General features: G+C 48.2%; 1 pseudogene; it reads left to right on the forward strand.

Annotated features, from left to right (window-relative positions):
- The window catches only part of LOC119279610, a 116,759-nt pseudogene extending 112,398 nt beyond the window's left edge, over positions 1 to 4,361 (forward strand).
- The last annotated feature ends 1,775 nt before the right edge of the window (positions 4,362 to 6,136 follow it).

Consider the following 6,136-nt stretch of genomic DNA (forward strand, 5'->3'; position numbering starts at 1 on the left):
GGGAGCGCAAGCGCGCATTAAGGGACGTCTACGCCGTAGAGCCTGTCGCCCCAAAATTCAAACCATGGTAGGCTTGTCCGATCACCTTTAATCGCATGGACCACCCAACCAGTATCCTTCATGGAGGTTTGACGGCCCTGGTCCTCGATCCCATCATCGACAGATACCATCTCACTAGAGTCCTTATGGATGGCGGCAACAGCCTCAACTTGATCTATCAAGACACTGTCCATAAGATGGGAATTGACCGGTCAAGAATCAAGCCTAGTAACACTACCTTTAAAGGAGTGATACCCGGCGTGGAGGCCCACTACACGGGCTTCTTAACACTGGAAGTAGTATTAGGCTCTCCATACAACTTTCAAAGTGAAGAATTGATCTTCGATATTGTCCCTTTCCGCAGTGGTTATTATGCACTGCTTGGATGAACTGCTTTAGCCCTCTTTAATGCAGTCCCACACTATGCTTATTTGAAGCTCAAAATTCCCGGACCGCGTGGCGCCATCACAGTAAATGGAAATACGGAGCACTCCCTTCATACTGAGGAGCACACCGCGGCCCTAGCAGCCGAGGTTCAGAGTGGCCTCATTAAGCCGAATAGCTCATAGGTCATTAAGACCCATGACACTGATACGTCCATTTTGCATCATGTTTTCTTAATGTCATTCATAATGTTTTTATCCATAATAATGCTTTTTGGAGTAATTCTAATGCCTTTTCTCTCATAGTTTGCAAGGTACACACCAAGAGGGAGAATTCTGGCAGCTGGAAATCTGGACCTGAAAAGGCTACGTCAGGCTACCTATTCTGCACAACTCCAAAAGGGCTGAAATCTCACGGAGAATTTTTTATGGAATATTTTTAAGAAATATTGGAGCAAATAACTACCAGAGGGGGCCCACCAGGTGGGCACAACCCACCTGGGCGCGCCAGGGAGCCCAGGCGCGCCCTGGTGGGTTGTGCCCTCCTCGGCCCACCTCCGGTGCCCATCTTCTGGTATATAAGTCATTTTGACCTAGAAAAAAAATAAGAGGGGGACATTCGGGATGAAGCGCCGCCGTCTCGAGGCGGAACTTGGGCAGGAGCACTTTTGCCCTCCGGCGGAGCGATTCCGCCAGGGGAACTTCCCTCCCGGAGGGGGAAATCATCGTCATCGTCATCACCAACAACCCTCCCATCTTGGGGAGGGCAATCTCCATCAACATCTTCACTAGCACCATCTCATCTCAAACCCTAGTTCATCTCTTGTATTCAATCTTGTTACCGAAACTATAGATTGGTGCTAGGGGGTGACTAGTAGTGTTGATTACATCTTGTAGTTGATTACTATATGGTTTATTTGGTGGAAGATTATATGTTCAGATCCATTATGCTATTTAATACCCCTCTGATCATGAGAATGTTAATTATTTGTGAGTAGTTACTTTTGTTCTTGAGGTCACAGGAGAAATCATGTTGCAAGTAATCATGTGAATCTGATAAGTGTTCAATATTTTGATAGTATGTATGTTGTGATTCCCTTAGAAGTGTCATGTGAACGTCTACTACATGACACTTCACCATATTTGGGCCTAAGGGAATGCATTGTGAGTATTAAATAGATGGTGGGTTGTGAGAGTGACAGAAACTTAAACCCTAGTTTATGCACTATTCCGTAAGGGACCGATTGGATCCTAGAGTTTAATGCTATGGTTAGAATTTATTCTTAATACTTTTATCATAGTTGCGGATGCTTGCGAGAGGGTTAATCATAAGTAGGAGGTGTGTTTAAGTAAGAACAACACCTAAGCACCGGTCCACCCACATATCAAATTATCAAAGTAGCTAACACAAATCAAACCAATATGACGAAAGTAACTAGATGAAATTCTCGTGTACCCTCAAGAACGCTTTGCTTGTTATAAGAGACCGTTTTGGCCTGTCCTTTGTCTAAAAAGGATTGGGCTACCTTGCTGCATACTTATTATTACTATTGTTACTTGCTCGTTACAAATTATCTTGCTATCAAACTACTCACTACTTACAGTTCCAGCACTTGCAAACATTACCTTACTGAAAGCTACTTGTCATTTCCTTCTGCTCCTCGTTGGGTTCGACACTCTTACTTATCAAAAAGAGCTACAATTGACCCCCTATACTTGTGAGTTATCAGACACCGCTAAGCGAGTCCGATCCACATTACAGAGCGACAGCTCGGCAGATCTGGAGCTTGAATAGCAGTTTAGCCTCCGCCGATTGCCCCATAAGGTCGCGGCATACATACCGCGCATACATAATTATGCACTTCAAACACCTTGGGCAGTGCCGGATGCACACCACAGAAAAGGTCTATAGTACGGCTTGACCCTATTCAGACCTTAACATTTTTCCCACTGCAGGTTTGTTAAAACATGCCTACTTTATGGTCGTACAAGGGCTCTTTTCTAGGTCCTTCTTTCTTGCAGATGGCCATCGACTCCTCCTCTCAACGGATTCCTCATCAAGGAGAAACGACGCAGACGTGCGGCAGGGCATCATTGGGATCATCAAACCACTACTTTTAGGCCCTGTGTAAAACTTTCCCTTCTGTAAACTCTCGACATATAAAATGGCCTTGATATTTATGACATTATTTGTAATAACACGTCTCGACATATTAATCAGGGTATAAAGGAAATAGTTGATCACCACTTTTGTTAGGTACTGATTTATTTCATCTGTATTCCCTCCTTACTTCAGACCGCCGTACGTGCTTTAGTCTGGCCTTAACACCAAGGGTTGTATTCAGCTCCGCACCTTTTCAAGTCCGGACACCTATAGGGTACTCTTCGGTGTCCCGGATATTGCATTATATGCATTGGCTCCGAATCATGTCTTTGGTCTATAGTTGGGTTGCCCGGCTCCTGTGCTTACCACCTTAATTCCACTAGTTCGGCTAAGGTAGTAAAGGGAGAACTACTACGATTGTATTTCTGGTTCGTCTGGTCAAATACCACACTAGAGAAAGCCGAAAACTGACTGTCATGATAACGCAAGAGCTGGTCGGTGATTCAGCAACTTAGTTTTATACTACAAATCATTAGTGATTCATTCCGTGTTATATGAGGGGCTGGTGTTCGTCCAGCCGTGTGGAAGGCACCATAGTCCGGATAGCCGCGCACGCACTAGGGGCTAGTACTTAGCTCCACAGTCAAACTCCTATGGCTAAGTGAAAGTAATAAAGCCGCACAGTCTAATTGCCTGGTTCACCTCACGAGCACCTCCTTTATGGACCAAGACGTTGGATAAAGCGTGGTCACGCGTTATACCGAACACCCTTGTAGCATCTACATGGGGGCTGAAGCCGACGACTAGCAACTTTCAGAAATACAAAACGACCGCACAGGAAGAAAAAATCGCTTGAAACAAAAGGTGCAAACATAGATATATTACACGCATGGGTTCATAACATAGTTTTTTACATCCGAACACACCTAATCAAATATAACGTCCTTAGAACATTGGCCCTCTACTATTCGGGCCCTCTTCTAGGACGTCGTCAAAGTACCTCTCCAGCTTCCGATGATCTTTGCCTTCGGGCGGGCCTGCGGTCGCCACATCAGTGGCCTTCATCTTCTCCCATTGCATCTTAACGCGGGCGAAGGCCATCCGGGCACCCTCTATGCAGGCCGAATGCTTTATAGCATTAATCTGGGGCCGCGCATCGGTAAGCCGCTTAACCAGGCTGAAGTAACTGCTAGGAACCGGCTCGGCCGGCCAGAGTTGGACTATTTAATCCTTCATGGCCAGGCTAGCCACCCTATGAAGCTTCGTCAGCTGTTTCAGCTGGTCGTTCAGAAGTGGTGGGTGTTCCGGCGCAAGGTATTGCGACCAGAGCAACTTCTCCATCGAGTTCCCCTCCTGGGCTCGGAAGAAATGTGCGGCATCGGCGACACTCTTCGGAAGATCCGCAAACGCACCTAGAGAACTCCACACTCGTGTGAGCAAAGCGTACCTCTGACCTCTGAAGATACTTTGCAAAAGAAAGGCCTTACTAGTCGCTATCTGCCTCGCTTGCTAGATCTCTTCAGGGCACTCCGGGACTCGCTCCACGCCTCTTTGGCATCACGGAGAGCCTTGGCAAGCTCGGAGGACTGGGCTGAAGTCTTATGTTCTAAAGTCTCGCACTTGCTGATGGCATCCTTCAGCTCCTGCTCGACATCGGCCACTCGAGCTTCATGTTGGCGGCGGGCAACCTACTCGGCCTCCAGTTCAGCAACCGCTTTCTCAGCGGCTGCCTTATTCGCCTCCACCTCTTTCTAGGCCTGTGCGAGGGCGCCTTTGAGGGTCTCAACCTAGGTCGTGCCAACTGTGATCATAATCAAAAGCATTCCATGAGCTAATCTCAAAATATGCATATCACTTCTGATATAAAATTAAACTTTTAAAGCATTATACGCATACCCTGCGTTTCATCGAACCGCTTGTTAATGTAGTCAATCTCCTCATCAGCCACCTAAAGTTTCCGATTGAGTTCGGAAACTTCTGCGGCCTGGGCGGTTGCCGCCAACTGGTAAGCCTGACACAAAAACAGAGCAACATGTTAACATTCCCGAATACTATATGGATCCTCTGTTCGGTTTCTTTCAAAAACCGGACAAAGCCTCAGTGGCTACGGTCTGTACACAGGTATATTCCTCTATATGAAAAGTTTTTAGAACATTACATCGCATACCTCAAAGCCTATCAGTAGGCTGGTGAAAGCTTCGTTCAGTCTGCTTTTTGCATACTGAGCCTTCCCCACGATCGCATCCATCAGGGTACGGTGCTCCTCCACGATGGAATCACGTCGCAGTGCTTCCTCTAGAGCTTTGGGCGCCCCCGGATTGGTGGAGGTCGTCGATGGAGCTAATGCTCCTCCCCCTCTTTCAAAGGGGGTTGCTCACCCGATCCCGGAGCCACATTGGTCTCCAGAATGGTGTCCGGCTGGGGCCCGGATTGTTGGGGGTCCCCGCCATCGGTTGTCATAGGGGTCGCCTCTCCTAGGTCTTCGGCGACCGAGGTATTAACCTCAGGCACTTTCTCGATAGCCTCGTTCGCACCCCCTCGACCAGGAGATGTCCTTCGGGACAACACCTTGGTGTCGTCCATGGTAATAGGCGAGGGGGCTCGTGGAGGCGTCTCGCTCTCTGCCATCTCGGGCGGCAGAGAGTTCCCCTCCGATAACGGAGTGTGCGGGAGCTCACAGGGAGGGCAGAAAGGCACATGGCAAAATAACTTATATAATGAAAACAGGTAGACCGAAGATAAATGAGTAAGTTTCTCAATACTTACGATTCAGCCAGGGGCTTCACCCTGGGAGGTCTCTTGGGGACTAGTTCAGAATCTGAGTCCGAACTATCCGGAAGGGTCACCTTCCCTCTTTTGGGCGCCTTCCCCTTCGGGTCTTTGAAGGCCGCCCTCTTCTTCTACGCCCCTTATGAGGGGATTCGCTTTCCACCTCCTCCTCCTCTTCCTCCTCGTCTTCCTCACGGGAAGAGCGGGCTTCATTTTCTCCGGACACTGCGTCCGAATGACCTTTGTGGCAGGGCGCCGGGACCAACATCTCTGTTAGCTGAGGTGTGGCCGGGTTCTTGATACTTCTCCAACGTATCTACTTTTCCTAACGCTTTTCCTCTTGTTTTGGACTCTAATTTGCATGATTGAATGAAACTAACCCCGGACTGACGTTGTTTTCAACAGAACTACCATGGTGTTATTTTTGTGCAGAAATAAAAGTTCTCGGAATGGAACGAAACTTTGCGAGGATTTTTTATATCAAATAAGAGAATTTTTGGAGCCAGGATGGACCTGAGGTGGGCACCGGAGTGGGCAGAACCCACCAGGGCGCGCCAGCTCCCCAGGCGTGCCTTGGTGGGTGCTGCCCACCTGGTGGCCCTGCTGACCCTACCGACACTATTAAATCCCATATTTTCAGAAAAAATCAAAGAGAAAGAATTATCATGTTTCACGAGACGGAGACGCCGCCAAGCCCTATTCTTCCTCGGGAGGGCAAATCTGGAGTCCGTTTGGGGCTCCGGAGAGGGGGATCTTCGATCTTCGTCATCACCAACACATCTCCATCGCCAATTCCATGATGCTCCCCACCGGGAGTGAGTAATTCCTTCGTAGGCTCGCT

This window comes from Triticum dicoccoides, chromosome 3B (genome assembly GCF_002162155.2).
Source record: "Triticum dicoccoides isolate Atlit2015 ecotype Zavitan chromosome 3B, WEW_v2.0, whole genome shotgun sequence".
Taxonomy (NCBI): Eukaryota; Viridiplantae; Streptophyta; class Magnoliopsida; order Poales; family Poaceae; genus Triticum; species Triticum dicoccoides.